The following is a 19,432-nucleotide window of genomic DNA, read 5'->3' as shown; positions in this document are numbered from 1 at the left end:
AATTAATTTCAAAAAATTCTTCGCAGGAATTCAATTATTTTTAATGCAATTTATTAAAACTTTCCCTAAAGATTTCAATTATTTTTGATAAGTTAAATAAAATTCTTTGAAAGAATTGAAAATTTTTTTTTTTAAATGTCAGCGGAATTCTTTCTAAGTTTTTTTTTGTTTTCAATACAATTTAAAAAAATTTTTTTAAGAACATTCGATTATTTTTAAACATTTAAAAAAAAATTCTTTGAAAAAATTCAATTCTTTTTGAAAATTAAAAAAAAATTCTTTGAAAGAATTCAATTATTTTTGAAGGTTTTAACTAAATTCTTTAAACGAATTTTATTTTTATTATCAGAATATCTAATAAATTTTTTACAAGAAATTAATTATTTTCTATTTTAAAAAATTTTAATTCAATTTCTTGAGAGAATTAAATTTTTTTATCTAAATATTTTTCGCAAGATTTCAAATATTTTCATAAATAGTAAAATTATTTGTACGAAGTTTATTATTTTGAATACAATTTTAATAAAATTTTTCAACAAAATTAAATTATTTTTAAACATTTTTAAAAAAATTGTTTGAAAGAATTCAATTCTTTTTGAAAATTTTAAAAAATTCTTGAAAAGAATTAACTTATTTTTGAAGGTTTTTATTAAATTCTTTAAATGAATTCAATTATTATTATCAGAATTTCTAATCAAATTCATTACAAGAATTCAATTATATTTCATATAAAAAATTTTTTATTCAATTTCTTGAGAGAATTCAATTTTTTTATCTAAATATTTACCGCAAAATTTCAAATGTTTTCTTAAATAGTAAAATTATTTGTAGGAAGTTTATTATTTTGAATACAATTTTAATAAAATTTTTCAACAAAATGCAATAATTATTTGAAAATTTTAAGAGAAATATTTTAATATTTCTCTTAAAATCTTCAAGAGAATTCAATCGTTTTCAAAAATTTTGATAAAATTCTTTGTTAAAAATTTATTGTTTTTCAACATAATTTTAATTACATTCTTTAAATTATTATTCCAAAATTATATTATTCTTTTTGTTACTATTAATATTAATAATATTTGTTATTATTGGTACTAATAACAATACAAAAGTAGATTAAAATTTTTTTTTCTCGATCAATATTAATATTGCAATGTAGAATTTTTTTTTTGTCCAACGAACAATAATAATGATAATAATTCGCAAAGTTTAAAAAAAAGGTACTCTCAAATATTTTTCAGTATTAAATAAAATGCAATATCGGAAAACATTTTGAGATTTTTCATTACATTTGAAATAGTAAAGTTTTTCGATTGTATCGCAATTGAACAGATTGTGACAAAGATTTAAGAGTAGGTGTGGCACTTTAACGATGGGGTTGAATGTTATGAATGTTGCATGAGTATTTGCTAAACTTCGTGAGTCACAAAGCTTTTCCATTTGTGTATATTTTCTTTCGGAAAACTTTTTTTTTGTCTCCTGCTTTTTTTATTTTCCCAAAGAAGAGAGAGGTAGATTAGAGGATTATTTTGTAATTTAAATTTTCCATTATTTTTTACCGTTTCCTGTTTGATTTCTTTTTTTTTGTTTGTTCTATTTGAGAAAGGGGGTGAGGGGGTAAAATTGTAATTTGTTGACATTTGTATGTAATCAGTTATTATTTAAAGTAGGTAAAATATGTAAAGTTTGTAAAGAATAGAAAGGGAGAAAAGCAAATAGAGAGTGATTGAATTTTTTTTCAAAATTTACTTAACAAATTTGTTGGAAAATGTAAATTTTGTATTTTCAAAGATTGTATATTGAACGTTCTTTTGTAGAGGGGGGGGCCCTTTGGTGTTTGGAAAAGTTGGTGACACACGGGGGTGGGGAGGGGGAGGTGGTGATAGGAAGAGAGAAATTCTATTTGCACCACTGACATCAACCGCCAGACTCTTTCACAAACTCTTCGGGAACGATATTGGCTTGCCTTTACGTACGCAACCTGTCTCGCACAGTATAAGCGTCTAAACTACAAAGTCTAACTTACACTGGCCCTTACCACTATGACGAAATAAACTCAACCTCGCTTTGGCTATATTTTTTCTACTGACACTTTTCAGTTTTTCTTTGCAATATTTTTTTTCTCCCTCTATTATTTTTTCATATTGTTTTTCTTTCATTTCTGCATATTCTATAGTTCTACACAATAAGTGTTCACATTTATTTTTTTATTTGGTATTTATTTCATTCATTTTTTTTGAGTAAAAAAATATGTTTTTTAAATTTAGAATTTTATTTTATTTCTTTACATTGTAAATAATTTTGTTTTTGTTTTTCAAAAATAAATTTACATTAGTCAGAATGTCTGACAGAAATTTACTATTAAAACCAAGTTTTTACCTTTTTCAGTAGAAAAATATAGTATCAGTTAGACAAAAAAGCTCTCGAATACCCTTTTTCTGATTTAAGTAGTTAGGGTCAATTTATGTCAGACGTAACTTTCTTAACTCAAGTAATTTTTCTTTCAGTGAAAAAGGAAAGTTTTGGTGAGGCAAGACTCTTTAAATTTTCCTAAAGCTCGATAAAGTCAAATAATATTTAAAGTTAGATGATGTAAAAATCTAATTCATGAATCAGTGGTGACGAGAAAATTTATTCAGACCACACTGTTTATATATTTTTCTATTATCTGTTTATTTTTTATCATTTATTTGTAAATGTAATTACATGTAATATTTACATGTTTTTATTATACTCTTTTTAGCTTTAAGGGAAAACGAAAAAAGCTCTTGAATACTTTTTTCCGATTTAAGTAGTTAAGCTCAATATATGTCAGACGTAAGTTTTTTTACTCGAACCAGTTCTCGTTTCAGTAAAAAAGGTAAGTTTTCGTAAGGCAAATATAGATTTAAGTTCAAATCAGTTAAATAATATTTAGAGTTAAATTCCCAAGTAGTACAGGTCGATATAATTCAGGCGTAGCTTTTTATAGATTAATTTTCATTACAGTAGAAAATAAAGAGTAAAATAAAAGTCAAAACTCGAAGTAGTAAAATATTATTTTTAGTCTAAAAACCACCAACTGATTATGAAATCAGTGATAAAAAATAGTTTTAGTCAGCTATAAGGATAAACATTATTAAACTGTTACCTCCAGAGGAAATAAATTTTTCTACCCAGACAAAGAAGATCAAATGAATTTTTTTCCATTTAAGTAGTAAAGGTCAATATCATCCCTGACATAACTTTTCATTCAATTCTCCTTTCAGTAGAAAAAATCGTTCCAAGTCAGACATATTTTTTCCCATTCTTTCATTTTCTTTAGTCTCGTCCATTATTAATTTTTTGCATTTTATGATCATTTAGACAAAAAATAAAACAAAAAATGTTATTTTCTCAATTTCAAAAATTTGAAATAATGTGTTATTTTGGAAAAATCCCAAAAGAATTGTTAATTTAGAAATTATAAATTATTTTTTTTTCCACCTCGTGTGAAAATACTCTCACGCTTAATATCGCTACACATAGAAAGTGCCTTCTCGTAAACTTGATATACTTGTTGCAGTGAACAAACAATCAAATTGCTATAAGCGATAATTGAATATCCTTCGCACAGTAAGGGGTGAGACTTTATCAGTCACACAAGATCCGTAATTCAAATAGTTATTCAAAGTTAAGCTCCTTACGTCATTCAATGAACGAGAATTGTTCATTATACCAAACTTTAGAATAATAATTAACGTTCGTTTACAAACGATTTATCTTCACTTGAAATAGAAAAGTTTAAAAAAGTAAATTTCCCGTTCTATCGTATATTAAAATTTCGTTATTAAATTATTAAAATAGTTGCTCAACTGGAAGTGTAGTATTTAAAAAAAACTATGTTATTCCTTTAATAATTATTTAACTTTTCAAATTAACTTATTAACTTTTAATTGCTAATTAGTACTTATTAATTTTAAATTTCTAAGTATAGTTGTTATTAATTTTTAACTAATAATTAATAATTAGTAATTTGCAATTGGAACCGTTTGATCAATAATTGACAGTTCTGTAGATTTATTAAATATTTATTAAAATTTATTACCTTCTAAATAAATAAACAACATTGAGATGAAAATAATAAAAATAATAAAAAAATAAATATTTAAAATTCTCCTTTTATTTGATAAATTTATCAATAAAATATGTGTTCTTATTTACGAGAGATGAATGAAAATCAAATACAATTTATTGAAGAGGTACTTTTAAAGATTCCCTATCTACCTATTATATAATCGAATTACCATTCGCTTAGTAGTTATTTTTACATAATTATGAAAAAAATTTTCAATTTTTTTTTCAAATATCAAGGTTTTATAGACAGTAAAGTGGAACAAAATTAATTCTTACAATCGACTGAAAGCAAAGTCATTTTATTTTTTTATTTATCATATTTATTGTCGAGTTAAAAATAAAATAAAAATTGTATTTTTTGCAATTGAAAATTGAAATACTTTGGCGTTTCCATTTTTTATTTTTTTATGAACCGAAGCTTGATTAATTTTTCACCGATTGCTCTAATTTCGGTGGAAGTAATGAGAACACTAGACGACACACTTTTCTGTATTAATTGCCGTCATTGAAAGCTTTTTTTAAACGGATTAAATTCTTTCGACATTTTTTGATTTCTATAAATGTCATATTCTATTAGCAATTCTTTTAAATCCTTTTTTTATTACATTTATTTTTCTACTTCCGTCTTTTTAAATACTTTATTCTTTTTTAGTTTTTTTTCTATTTTTGATTTTAAAAATAGTTAGATCATTTTTAAATTTCTTTTTCTATTTTTGTTTCCACACAAGTAATTTTGTGATTTTTCTATATTTTTAAAAATTTCGTTTTTTGTGGTTTTTTTTCCTCTTTTGTTCTTTTTCTACTTTTGATTCTAATTCTAAATAACAGTAAACTTAGTGAATTTGTATTTATTAGATTGCTTTTTTGTTTTTACGTTTATTTTTTAATTTTTATTTTTTCGTTTCTAAATATCAATAAATTTTTGTTTAATTTTCCTTGCTTGGATTTTTGTACTATTAGTATTAGTAGAAGAAAATAATTATAGTCATAAGTAGAAAATTCTAGTTATAGTCCGACAGTAAAATATTCTTTCATTTTTAGTGTCTGGATAGAAAAATGTAGTTTCAGTAGTAAGGCAGTAAAACATTTTTATATTTTGTATATCAGTAGCAAAATAAATTTTTAGTCAGACAGTATTTTTTTTCGTGTTAAAGTATTTTAATTTAAAAATTTTTTTTCAAATCAGTAGTAAAATATATTTTTAGTCAGACAGTAAAATATTATCCCATCTTTTAATAGTAGTCTTTTTGTTAGTAGTCGACAGACTGACAAATATTCTGGTCCATGTAAAAGATTCTATCTGTGGTGAAATATATATTTTCAGTCATAATTTTGTTTTTATCAGTATCAGTAAATCTTTTGTCAGTAGTAAAAGTAAAATTGGTCAGACTTTAAACCTGACAATAACATTTGTATAAAAATTGTTGTAAAGAAGAAAATTTAAGTTTTTTCAAAAATCAGTAGAATAGGATTGCTTTAGTCAGACAGTGAAAATTTTCTGTCGTTTTCATATCAGTATAGTAAAATGCAATTTTAATCTTACTAAAATATTCTTATATTTTTCATATCAGTGGTAATATATAATTTTAGTCAGACAGAGATAAATTCCTCCCTTTTTTGTCATATTAGTAGTAAAATATTGTTTTAGTCAGACAGTGAAATATTCTCCTATTGTTCATATCAGTACTAAATTATACTTTTTACTGAAATAGTTAAATCATCTAATTTTATTATTTCTTTTCTATTTATTATTAATGAAAAATTTTTTTCTTCTATTTCTTATTCTTATTTATTATTAATGAAAAATTTCTTCTTCTTTTTCTTATTATTCTATTGCTAGTTTTATTTTTCTATATCTTTTCCTATTTTCGTTTCGAAATATGTTTTAAATAAACTTCTGTCGTATAAAAAAAAAAATATTCGTATTCGTATAAAAACTTATTCATATAAAAAAATACTGATAAGTCCCCACATAAGTTAAAAATAGAATAATTATCATTTCATGTGAATATCGAAATAATTTTGACACAGTTCTCCCTTATTTTCCTTCTGAAAATTAAACTCCCGACTATTCCTGAACAAAATAAAGAGGTAATTTCAATTATTGTTTTAATTTTATTTTAATCCACATTTCAGCAAATATAGTTTATAATTATAGAGAATTTTTTTTTTCCTATTTTTTTTTTTTGACAAGAGAAAATCTTTATTTAAGAAAGATTTAATTTCCCTCGTATAATATAGAGAAGAAGAGGAAGTGTGTATATAAAGTTTCCTGGTGTGGCAGTATCATTAAATTCTGGTCAGCGTTCATAAATGCGAGGTTAAAGTAAATGGGAAAGTCCCCACGATAGAGGTGGGGGATTAAACTTGTGTAAGAGTGTGTGTGTGAGAGAGAGAGAGAGAAAGAGAGCAAACGTTTTAATTTGCATTCATGAGACGTCGCCTCAAAATTCTCAGAGGAACGAAGCATTCCAAGTGCGCTCAGAGGTTATACTCACGGAAGGAAATCACTTATGGTGATCAATTCCTAGTTTTGGGACAGAGTTGTCTACCAAGAGGATTCTCCAAGTTTGTCGTTAACCCATTCATTATTCAAGAAAGCAAGAGCAAAGGAAACTTTTTCCTTCTCAAATTACTGTTATTAACTTTTTTTTTTTTTTTGTAAAAAAGTTTAGCGAAAAAAAAAATTAAATATTTCTTGTTTTTTTTCACCCTTTGGTCAAATTAAACTCTAAATATACAGAAATGGGGAAAAAGGAAGAGGAGTGGGGGTGTATTTGAAACAAAATTTGCAGTAAATTGTTGTGTAAATAACTTGAAACACATGTGTGTTGGACATTTGGATTTTACCATGGGGTTTTAATGTCGACAACTGGCAATTCAAGTGATACTAACGATTGTGGAGTCCTAATTAAACAGCGCATTTAGCCGAGGACAACCGAGTCAGCAGTGCCCGTTTCGCGCTTCTAGCCAACCACACGAGTATATTAATAATTTACCACCGAACTTTGTTGAAAATTAATTCGAATGCCATTTGCGCCTTTGCATCTTGCCTCCTAAGTCTCCACTTTCAACTCAAGGACTTAAGAGCTTGTATCTCCTGTACTTGACTCAGCATTCTGATTGCTAGTACCAAATTATTAGGACTTTGGGTACATATGCAAACTGTTTTATGTTCTAGATTGAATTTTAATTACATATATAAATTTGTAATTAAACGAAAATTATAGTTTAACACAATATGATAATCAACTTTTTTGTCGTTGCAATTTTTTTTTCATAATTTCAATCTGTATTTTATTGGATAATATAATCATAATTTCGGTGGATAATCAGCAGTACTTTTTTTATTATTCAAATATTTATATTGATTATACTTTAATTATCTTAATGATTTCAAACTATTTTTGATTTTTTTTAAACATTTTTATTCCCACCAGTTTTATTACTCTTAATAATATTTTTATCATTATTTTTCTTCTTTACATTCTGAATTTTTTATCATTAGCATTTTTTTCTTCTATTCTTAATATTCTTATTATTTTTTAAGGTTCTTTTTTTAAATTTTTAATAAAGGAAAGAATTATTTTTCAATTTTTAAAATATTTAAATAAAATAATTTCTGCAGTAGTAAAAGTAAAGTCAGACAGTGAAACAGTTTTGTAATTTTCATATAAGTAGTAAAATATAATTTTAGTCAGACAAAAAATCGATAATTTTCCTATTATTAATATTAAAATATACTGTTCTATTAGACATAGGGCTAAATATTTTTTATTCTGTTTCAAATCAGAAGTTAATTAAAGTTAATAAAATATTTTTATTAATATAATTTTTTTGTAATATGAATTTTCACAAAATGATATGCAACTTTTATCATATTGAATATTTGACGTTTATATATTTCAGATTTATTATTAAAAGCATAATACGAGGCCTTTCATTCAACTGCACATGAAACATGTAATTTTCATTAATGTAAAATTGTAATTTACTAACATTAAATTCTCGGATCTTTATTATGAATACAAAAATTTACATTTGAGTACAATAATCTTCCGTTATGAAAATATAATTATTATCAGAAATATTGTTAATTAATTGAAAAATTAATATTTGAAAGTACAATGAATATAATAAAATATGTTCCATTGTTTACTATAATTTTTACAATTTTTAAAAAATTCTTATAATATAATAATAAACTTTTGTTTGAGTATTAAACAAATTTCTTTCTATTATTTCCGATTTATTATTATAGAGTATACAAATTTGTTTTTGTTCAAATATTAGCGATTGAAATATTGTAGAATATAAAATTTTTATTTTTCTTTTAAATTTAAATTAAATTCATTACTTCATTAGAGTTCCTTTCAAAGTCTCTTTGAGAGGAATAAAGAGGAAGAACACCAAATCGACTTGCATACCATCTTCGTTTTTTTCCTAGGAAAACTCGGGAGCCTTGATTAATTTGCGGTAGATGGTAGATTCACTAGGGATTCGTGAAAGTTGTTCAATGAGGTTAGAAATTAGACCGAACGATTGATCAAGTCAGAAAAACGAGAACAATAGCATCTCTCAATAGCCTTTATGTCTGCTCTTATTCTCAAAAAAAGGAGAAAAATTTGTAAATTTTTTTTTCCTTAATTCGCGTTTTCTTAGTTTTCCTCTTAATATTTCCCCAAACTGTAAATATATTTCTATCAATTATATTCTTTTTGTACTTTTTTTTTATAGTTTATTATAATTCAATGAACATTTTTTAAATATTATTATTTATTAAATTTAATAATAACAATAATATTTAAAATTGAAATTAAAAAAATGTGCTATGATATTCAGTATTTTCGAACTAATTTTAATAAATATTTCTCACATACGATTATAATAATATTGTGAATAATAAAATTGTCGCGAGTGACATTAATGACAACAAAACATATTTCACAGCTTTCACACGCATTAAAATGAGAAAATTTTCAGGAAAAGCGCCGCTTATCTGTAGCGTAAATAATTTCCTATACAAAAGTCGTCATACAAATAAACTTTCTAGCAGGATAAATGATAAGCAAAAGTAAAGTTTCTTTTTTATGGTATTCTCACACTCTTTCGCAAAAAAAATATATAAATTAATTTTCCAAAATATTTCTATACTACTTTAATAATAATAAAATAAAAATTTTTTTCTCTCTATGATTTATATATATTTTTTTTACGATTTGCTTTATATAAAAGAGAAGATCATAACAATTTTAGTTGTCATGAAGATAGGAAAATGAGCATTGTGAGTTTTAGGACGGGGGGGGGGGGGGTTTGAGGAAGAGAGGATGAATCGGATGCAAGATAGAAACGAAAAGGAAACGAGGTGGATAACGGGACAGGGCAAAAGGAGAAACTAAGGGAGGAAGGAAGGAAGGAAACTTACTTAACGCGGATGCAAAATGGAACGGTAACTAATTCTGTTTCTGATTTATTGGCTTCCGGATTTTCATTCCAGTGAAATCTTTGTCGGTATACTACTCCAAATGCTTTGCAATCGATGAGAAAATGCTTTATGTGAAGAGATATTATTCTCCTTCTCTCTCACTGTATCTCTGTTTCTCTTGTTCTCTCTTTTTTTCTCTCTCTCTCTCTCTCTCTCTCGGCAAAAAATTCATGAATAATTTGTTATTCTTCTTTCTTTCATAAAATATATTTTTGAATATCAAAAAATTTCAACATTCTCAAAAACATCTTTTTTTCTATTCAAAGAATTAAATTTAAATAAGTTATTTCAGAATAATAATTATTATTATTGAAGAAATATTTTTTGTGAAATAAATTAATGTGTGAAAATTTAAATGTAAATAGTTTAGTATTATATTTTATTAAAAAAATTTAATAAAGTTAAATTAAAGTATAAATGACATTAGAAAAATTAAATTTTTAAAATTAAGATAATGTAAAATTGAATAAATTAAATTTAAATTAAAATTGAAATGAAATAAAACATATTTAAATTGTTTTTACATTAGTTTATAAATTAGTATTTTACGTTCTTCTTCTTTCGTACAATATATTTTCGAAATGAAAAAAGAAAAATTTATTTTACTCTTAAGAAAAGATTTTTTTTATTAAAGAAGTGAATTTAAATAAATTATTTTTAATAATAATTATTAATGAAGAATTATATTTTTAGCATATAATACTGTATTCAAAGCTAAATATTAATATTTCACTTTGCTAAAAGTTAAAATAAAAGCAAAGTTCAATTAAAATAAAATAAAAAAACACAAGGAAATAAGAAAACAGTTGAATTGCGTAATTAAAATTAAAATAAAATAAAATATTTTTAAATATATATATATTGATAAGTCGGGTTTTAGTATCAAAATAGTTATTTCGTAAAACACATAATTATTAAAATATTAAAAATCAGTAGAGAAATGTTGTTTTAGTAGTAAGACTGTAAAATTTATTTTTTTTAAATGGGATTTTTTATTAGTGGTAACATATATTTTTAGTCAGACAGGAAAATATAATTTTAGTCAGCAATTAATCAATTCTTCCAGTTTTGTCTTATCAGTTGTAAAATATTATTTTAGTCAGACAGTGAAATATTCTCGTAGTTTACATTTAAACATATATAAGCAGTGAAATACAAATTTATTCACACAGTAATGTAATATAATTTTATTCATTTATTTTTTAAATATTACGTCAAAGAAAACTAAAATTCAGAAAAAAAATATTTTTTTCTAAAAAGATAAATGTATTTTTTTGCACACACTTTTCACATATAGTTTATGTGTCCATTAGCTTACGAAAAATTCTTCTCTACGTGCCTTTCAATGCTAGGAGAATACATGGAATTCGTGATCATAGAAAAGCAAAAGGGGAAAAAAAGGAAAAAAAATTTTTTTTTTTGCGTAGATCTGCATACTTTTATGCAAGAACATATGAGCAGAATGCGAATACGAGTAAATAGACTTCTATATATAAGAAAAGAGCATATGATTTTTCTTTGTGAAAAATTTTTTTCACCCAAAACATATATGCTTATATGCTTTTTCTTTTTTTTTTGCAAAAGGTACAGGTTTTTATTAAACAAAAATAATAAAAATAAAAAAAAAATTCTGTACGAAATTATTGTATTATTAATTCATTTTCAAGTATTTTTTTATTTTTTTTTATATTTCCATGAGTTTTAAATATTTCTTTATATTTCCATGATTAATTTTATAAGTTAATTAAAAATTTTCCGAGTTACCTGTACCTATAGGTATAATAGGAGTTAATTAACTAGTTACAACCTGTTACATTATATTATATTGTACATATATATTTGCGTGTGTGTATAGAATAGTGTTGGATGTAAGTATTTAGTCGCAATTTGTGTCAACAGTTATTTTCGAAATATCAGTTATAATTGAAGGTGGCTTTGATTAGTTAACTTACAGTTAAATTAGGTAATATCATTTCATGTCCTGTAGTATAGATTGCTTTTAGTCAGACATATATACGTATACATATATCTGAATTTCTAAAGTTGACCTAATTTACCCGCCTCTCTACTTTAATTAAGTTTACATTTTGGATTCATTAAAATAATATATATCACAAAATAAATCTTCAACTAAATCTTTTAAAATGACAATTTCACATTTTAATTCATTTAAATTTTCCCACGATTTCTTATTCAAATTTCCATTTAATTGAAAAATTAAATTTTCCTTAATTAATTAATTTACATTTACATAAAAGAACATAGAAATAAAGTAATTATATGAAAAAAAATATTTCTTAATTTTTCATTTAGTTTCCTAAACAGAAAATACCCTTTTTATTAAAAATGGAAAAAATCTAGTGAAATGTGCAAATTTTCTATATATTTATGTGTCATTTTTTTATAAACAATTGATATATTTATTATTTTCAGTATATCAAAGATGAGATATTGTTAACAACTATTACTATAAAAGTGTCTTATTTATATGTACTTTCAGCAGTAGCGTGGATGATATAACACAGGATCGATTTTACGATCGTAATAACGAAAGTAATAACGGAACTCTAAAACTATAAGAGTTTGCCATTATCAGGCTTTTGAGAGGTGCTTGCACCTTTTTTTTTAATGTTTTTAATCCGTTTTCTTCCTGTATTCTCATCTCTTTTCTAATTTGTTGAAAATTAGAAACATTTACAACTTTATCGTATAAATTTTATTTGAACAAAAAATATTAATAAAAATTCTATTTCATTTTGTTTATTTATTATTTTTAATTTTTTATATTTAATTCTTTTTTCAACATTTTTTTATTTACTTTCTTTTTTATTAAATTTTTTTTTATATTCGATTTTTTTTTTGATCCGTATTTTTAAATTTAATTTTCTTCTTTTTTTTATTCAGTATTTTTATTTAGCATTAACAACTAAAAATCGAATAACGAAACAAAATGAAACGAAATAAAATGAAAATAAAGAAAAAAAGTAGAAAATTCCAAAAGGGATTTTTTTCTGAATGGAAAATTTAAATTACCCAAGTTTTATCAGACATTAATTAACAATGATGATATATTTTTTCTGTGATTAATGATCCAATTTTTTTCCTCTCTCTCTCCTTCTATTTTTTTTTTTTTAATAATAATGATAGTCATTTGAACGGTATAGCGCAAAATTTACTACGTTAATTAAACAATGTTCCTTTTGTCCATTAGCAATTATTTTATAGACATTTATTAAGTGCGCCAATCAATGAATTGTTACTCTTAATTGCTATCAATCAAATATAAATTGATCTATTTTCCAATGAATGAATACAATTTCAGATTTATTAATATTTTCGAAATAACAAAATGGATTAGTCAATGAAATTATAATTCACTCAATTATCCTGCTGACAAAAAATGAAAAAAAAATCAAACTAGGATTATACTACTGTTTATTATAAAATGATTATTAGTATTAATATTATTAATAATAATAATAATAATAATAATGAATAATACAATTGTCACCTGTCAATTTTGTTAATTCAAACGCTCGTCGGACAATATGGTCAATTTCCTATTGTTAATCAATAATAACAATTGTATTCAATAATTACGTTTATTTGATTGCAGTAATTTTTTTGTTCTTTTCAATCTCATACAAATTAATTCCATTAGTATTGATGCATATAGAGATGAATTTTGAAACGTATTTACGTCAGAGTACTACTATAATTATTATAAGTACTGTAGATAGGAACATTTATATAAATTTTAATCGTTATAATTTATTTTTCATTTATTCGTTTCGTATTTGCAAAAAAAAGAAAGATTTATATTTATACTTTCAGGACGAATGTGAAAATTTCAGGAATTTTAGATTAATGAAAGTAATGTCACATATTTTTCTTTTTTTTTGTTCACTAAATAACGTGGTTTTTACTTGCGTTTGAATTTTTCACGGCAAGCATGAGTTTTAAAAATAAATATTTTTTTTCCTTTTAATAAATATCGTCAATTTTAGAAATTTCGATGGAATTGAGAGAGAGAGAGAGAGAGAGAGAGAGAAAGAAAGAAAGGTAAAAATCGAGGATTTGTAATAAAATATAAATGTATTTTTTGAAATAAATAATAAATCGAGATGAAAAATGAAAAAAATATACAGTCGAAAAATAAATTAAATGTATGATTCGAATTTTTAATATTTTATTTTTTTTATAAAGATTAAATATTATATAACTGAATTCGGGGAAGAAAAAAAATTTACAATAATATTTTACTAGGTAAATTGAGTTAAAATGACAAAAGGTGTTAAAAAATTAAAATATTTTAAATTTTCCGGAGAAAAAAGAGATGGAGAGAGAAAGAGAGCTGGAAAAAGGACACCTGGTATCTGATATACGGAAATATCGTCACTTTTATGTATCCCTAGTACTTTGTCGTGAGCACGCAGCAATTTTTTTTTCCCCTCCTTTTTTTTTATTTGGCTCAAGTGGGTGCTTCAGAATACGGAAACACAGTAAACTCAACAGTATAAATTAAAGCACTGCAAAAGCTTTCATAGGTGCCTTCAAGTTCTACTGGAAAAATGTTCACGTTCATGTATTACTTAAGCTTCGCAGGTGTTGGGAAAACCTCATTTTCTTTAACGTAAGCACAAAACAAACTCAACCTTTTCGAGCGTCTCGTCAATTTGGAATTTACTATTTCCCCCGGCCATATACATATATATACATATAACGAGAAGTCTCTTTTTTTAAAAAACTACTATTTTTTGTTTTCCTTTTTTATTTACACACAACATTCGAAATTTTTAATGTCACATTCACTGAAGTTTATAAATTTTCATGATTTTTCATTTTTTAATGAATTTAATAGTTTGTAATGAAAAAGAAAATTATTTTTCCTTTGTCTGAGTAAAAATAGTTTTACTACTTGAAGTTAAATTGAAAAAATTAATAATTCTTCTTTAACTACTAAAAAGTAAAAAAAGTACATAAAATTTACATTATCTAATTTGTATCTAATTTGCGTCTGACTGTACTTATCTGTAACTACTGAAAAAATTGAGAAAAGGATATTAAAATTATTAATTTAAATTTAGACAAACTGTAAGTGGAAGTTATATTTTATTGGACCTTTTCTACTAATAGTAAATTGCAGAAATTATTTTATTTTTATAACTAAAACTACACTTTTATGTTGATTCCAATTGTAGTAGTATGAAAAATTAAAAAATATACGTCCCATAGAAAATGATCTTACTATTAAAAATAAAATTAGAATAAGTATAATAATTATACAGTCTGACTAAAACTGTTTTAACTACTGATAGTAAAAAAAGTGGACTTTAAATATTTTGCGTAAAAGTAGTTTTAAAATATGTAATTAAAGCTACCTCTGACTAATAGTGTTGTCACTACTAACTAGTAAAGTACAATTCTGTCTGGTCGAAGCTGAACTTTTCTACTGATTTCATTTTTAGTGGTGGAAAAAATACTCAAAATTGTGTTTTTCACTTAAAATGGTAATTCTACTAAAAAAATGAGTAGAATAATTAATAATTATTATCAATTTAAATAATTTGTAGGCCAGTTTTTCCACAATTGTTTGTTTATTAACTTATGTTATTAAAACAACAGTGCTTTTAATTTAAACTTGATAAGGGTAGTGGTTACTACCGAAACGTTGTTTTAATAACATAAGTTAATAAACAAACAATTGTGGAAAAACTGGCCTACAAATTATTTAAATTAATATATTAAGAATCCACAAATAAAATTTCATCTAACTAATAATTATTATCGCCTGACTAAAATTTTACTTTTTTACTATCAGTACTTAGAAAAATACATTTTCAATTAGACGTTATATTTTATTTAGACATTTCTATCAGTCAGTAGTAAAAACCGTAATAGTCAGACGCTTTTTTTTTCTTATTAGTGGTTTTTGTATTTTAATGTTCTGTCAGACTAAACCTGAACTTTTCTACTGACTTTGATTGCAGTATTCTAAAAAATAGCTGAATTGTACGTCTGACCAAAAATGGTGTTACTACTGAAATTAAAAATTTGAATGATAAGTTATTATTGTCTAACTAAAACTGCAATTTACTACTGATGAAGAATTAAAAAAGAAATTTCTTTATTTATAAAATTTACTTTTACAATTGTAGTAATGAATTATAATAAATTATAATTAAAATATAATATAATATAATTATAATTATAGTAAATTATAATAAATTTATAGTAATAAATTCAGAAAATTATAAAAAAATTGTTGTTGAGATAACTTTTTTCGATAGTTAAATAAATTTACTATCAGACATAAAATATTTAAAAGGCAATTTTTACTATCAGTAGAAAAATACATATTCAATCAGACGTTATGTTCTAATAATAATTTTTTATTGGTCAGTAGTGAAAAACGAAATAATAGTCAGACGCTTAGATAAATTTACTTATTTCTAAAGCAAAAATTTACGAATTGAAATTAGGAAACATTATTACTAACTTAAGTTTAGAGAGTATTTTAACTTTTCTTTTTTATTGTCTAGTAGTAAAAACCATGATAGTCAGAAGCTATTGCTTATTTATTACTCGTGCTTGTTTGCATTTTAATTTTCTGTCAAACTAAAGTTTCAGTTTTCTACTATAATTGTAGTAATGTAAAAAAATTTCAAAAATTGTACGTCTCACTAAAAATGGTTTTAGAAAATAAGAAAATAAGAATATAGAAAATAGGAATAACTATAATCACTATATTGTCTAGGTAAAACTGTCTTTAATACCGATAAAGCATTACTAAATAAAATTTTTAGAATAAGTTTGAAAATAAATTTTTTTACTAAATTTAGAGAAATAAATTACTAAAGTTACAAAAATTGTAGTTAAATTAAATTTTCCCTAGTAGTTAAATTTAGTTGTAGTCAGTCATAGAGTATTTAAATTTCACTTTTTTACTATCAATAGAAAAGTAGATTTTTAATCAGACGCGTTATATTTTAATTGTACTTTTTTATTCACTAGTAGTAGAAACCATAATAGTCAGACACTTTTATTAATAAATTACTTGTGATTTTTCTATATGAGTATTAAATATACAGTTTGAGTCAGACTAGAAAATATAATTTAATGTTAGTGTCAGTGATAAACGACTATATCAGTCAGACGTACATTTCTTGAAAATTCTTCATTTCTGTAAAAGTAGTAAAACAATCTGTAGTCACACTTCGTTTTTTTGGAGTAATTATTGTAAGGTCAATAGAAAACGGTTATTTTAGCCAGTACACAGAATTATATTTTTAATGACAGTAGTAAAAACAGTTTTAGTCAGACGCTGCTTCGCCTCTATTTTTTAGTATTTCTTAAAAGTAGTTAAAAATAGTTTCAGTTAAAAATTAATTCTATTTTAGTTTTTTCAATTTCTGTTTCTGTCAGTAGTTTAAAAAACAAAATTCTCAAAATTTTTAAGTAGTAAACTCCACTTCTGATCAGACAATCACAAAATACTTGAAATCATGCTATAAATACAAAAAAAAAATTCTTATTCCATCTTTTTTTTATTGTTTTCAATTTTTTCGGTTCACTCTATCAGGTGAAATGAACTGAGGATACAAGGAAAAGAAAAGCAATTAAAAGAGTTGCAAACAAAATTAAAAGAATTTACGTTGTAATTGAGACGTTCTTTCGATAAGAGTCGCGCACTGTGCACTATCCGTTGAGTTTCTTCTTTTTTGATCGATCGATCGTTGAAACTTTTCTTAGATTTTTCTTCTCTCTCTCTCTCTCTCTATGTATATATATGTACTATTGAGAATGAAAGAACGAACTGTAGGTCTTCCAAGTTATACGAAGCAAACTCTTTGAAAACGCAGTGAGCACGTGAGTTAGCTGTAAATTTTTCTCGTACTACTCTTCCCCCCAAAAAACGTTTTCGTTCGATTCTTCCTTCATTTCTTTCAGGGGCTTTTTTATAAAAAAGATCTCCCTTCAAATGGTTTGGGTATTCGATTTTAAACCGTCCAAAGTTTTATCCTTTCTTAGCATTCTCTTAACGTACGATTTTCATTCAGTCAAGAATCCATTATTCAACGTTAAATATCGTGGTAATTGAGAGTTTGATATACAATTTTTTCGCTTTTGTTTTCTTTTCTTCTTTTTTGAGGCGTAAGGTGTGGGGAGGGGGGGGGGTAATTAATCATATTTTTTTTTAATTGCTACGCCCAATTTGAATCGAACTTTTTACAATGGATTTTTAGGCGGAAGAATGCAATTATTATCCAAGATTTATTTTAAACTCTTTAAGAATTTTCATTTTTACAATTTGCGAAAAATTAGGTTTTATTCTTCTTTGTTTTCTTTTCTTTTTTCCTTTAATATTGGTTTAAAAAATCGATTTATTTCGAAATTGCATTTTTTTATTATTAAATAATGTTAATACTTTCTTCTTTTTTTTTTTGGTGTTAAAAATATCGCTTAAGGTTTATCAAGTAGTTTTCACCTTGCAGAAGGAAATTAATTTCTCTTGAAAAACACCTGTGCTTAATAATCAGAGTCACCCTTCTAAAAAGTCAACTTTGCAAAGCAAAACTTTTTGAATATGCATGAACTTTCCATGAAACTTGCAAGTTCGATTTGAAAGATACTAAGAAAACTCGTATAATGTAAAACTGAAAAGTCTCTTCGCGGCTAACAAAGTCACAAGATAGTGGGAGTTTCTCTACTTTTATTCTTGGAAAAACAATTTTGTTTTTCAATCTTTCAATTCTCTTATTTGCAATTATCCAAAGTCTCTCCACTCCATCTTTTTAAAAACTCTTTTAACTTCTATTTTTTTTACTGCTTGTTTATATTAAATTTAAAATATTTATTTTCAAATTTAAAGTATAATTAAAAGCTAAATTAAAAAATTAAAAGTTAAAAGTAAAAACTGAAATAAATTTTTTTAAAAATTAAAACAATAATTTGTTTTTTTAATTTTAATCAAAAATTTTAAAAAATATTGAAAATAAATATCGTTAATGAAACTTTTTTCGTTTCATTCAGTTAGAAGAAAAATTTTATCGAAACGAAACTTTTAACCTTTTTCGTTTTACTCTTTTTATTTCCCATAGTGAAATTTTAACGTTCATGTAAAACTTGAGTTTATTTGTAAATAAAAAAAGAACAAAAAAAAAAAATGATCAAAACTCATATAAAGGATCGAAAAGCAGTGTAACGAATACAAAAAAGAAGCAGTATAGAAATTATCAATTTCAATGACCGGGAGATATCAACTGAAATTGTCAATAAAAAAAAAGTATTTCCTGTTCATGTGTGAAAAGTAATATTCTGCAAGTGATATCATGTCGTTTCCTCCATCCATATTAGGATTTACGTTTTTTATAGGACTACACCAGTAAATGGTACAGTTTGAAAAGCCATTTTAATATCTCTTCGCGGTGTCCATTTGAAATAAAATAAAAAAGTTTTTTTTTTTCTAAAAAGAAAGTCATATAAAAATCAAATTTTATTTTTAGCAAAAAGAAAGGAGGGGGGGAAGAATTATTTAGAATTCTTTAAAGAAAAGAAAATTTTCTATTTTTGTTGACGATAGCAAATAAAACATTATCACAATTGATATTTTAAAGAGTTTATTACACTGACTTCCGGATATTTATCACTCTCTGCCCTCCGCCCCTCCTCTTAGCTCTCTCATAGCAGGTCATATACCTTTTCCATTGAAACGAACTCGCGTATTTACATATTCATTGATAGCTACATCGATGGACATTATCGCAAAGTATTTACGATCCATTAAAAGCGTTTCTATTCGAAAGCGAAACTTGAAAATTCCCATTGCGAGAATAGATCCCGATTTCTGAA

At 24.4% G+C, this 19,432-nt stretch overlaps 1 protein-coding gene across 1 annotated transcript in view; it reads right to left on the bottom strand.

Moving 5' to 3' along the window:
- Nucleotides 1-19,432, bottom strand: part of LOC122505049 (suppressor of lurcher protein 1) — a 255,048-nt gene that overhangs the window by 47,456 nt on the left and 188,160 nt on the right. The window lies entirely within an intron of this gene.

This window comes from Leptopilina heterotoma, unplaced genomic scaffold (assembly GCF_015476425.1).
Source record: "Leptopilina heterotoma isolate Lh14 unplaced genomic scaffold, ASM1547642v1 Lhet_337, whole genome shotgun sequence".
Taxonomy (NCBI): domain Eukaryota; kingdom Metazoa; phylum Arthropoda; class Insecta; order Hymenoptera; family Figitidae; genus Leptopilina; species Leptopilina heterotoma.
The sequence above is the reverse complement of the archived record's forward strand: the minus strand, read 5'-3'. Positions and strand labels throughout refer to the sequence as shown.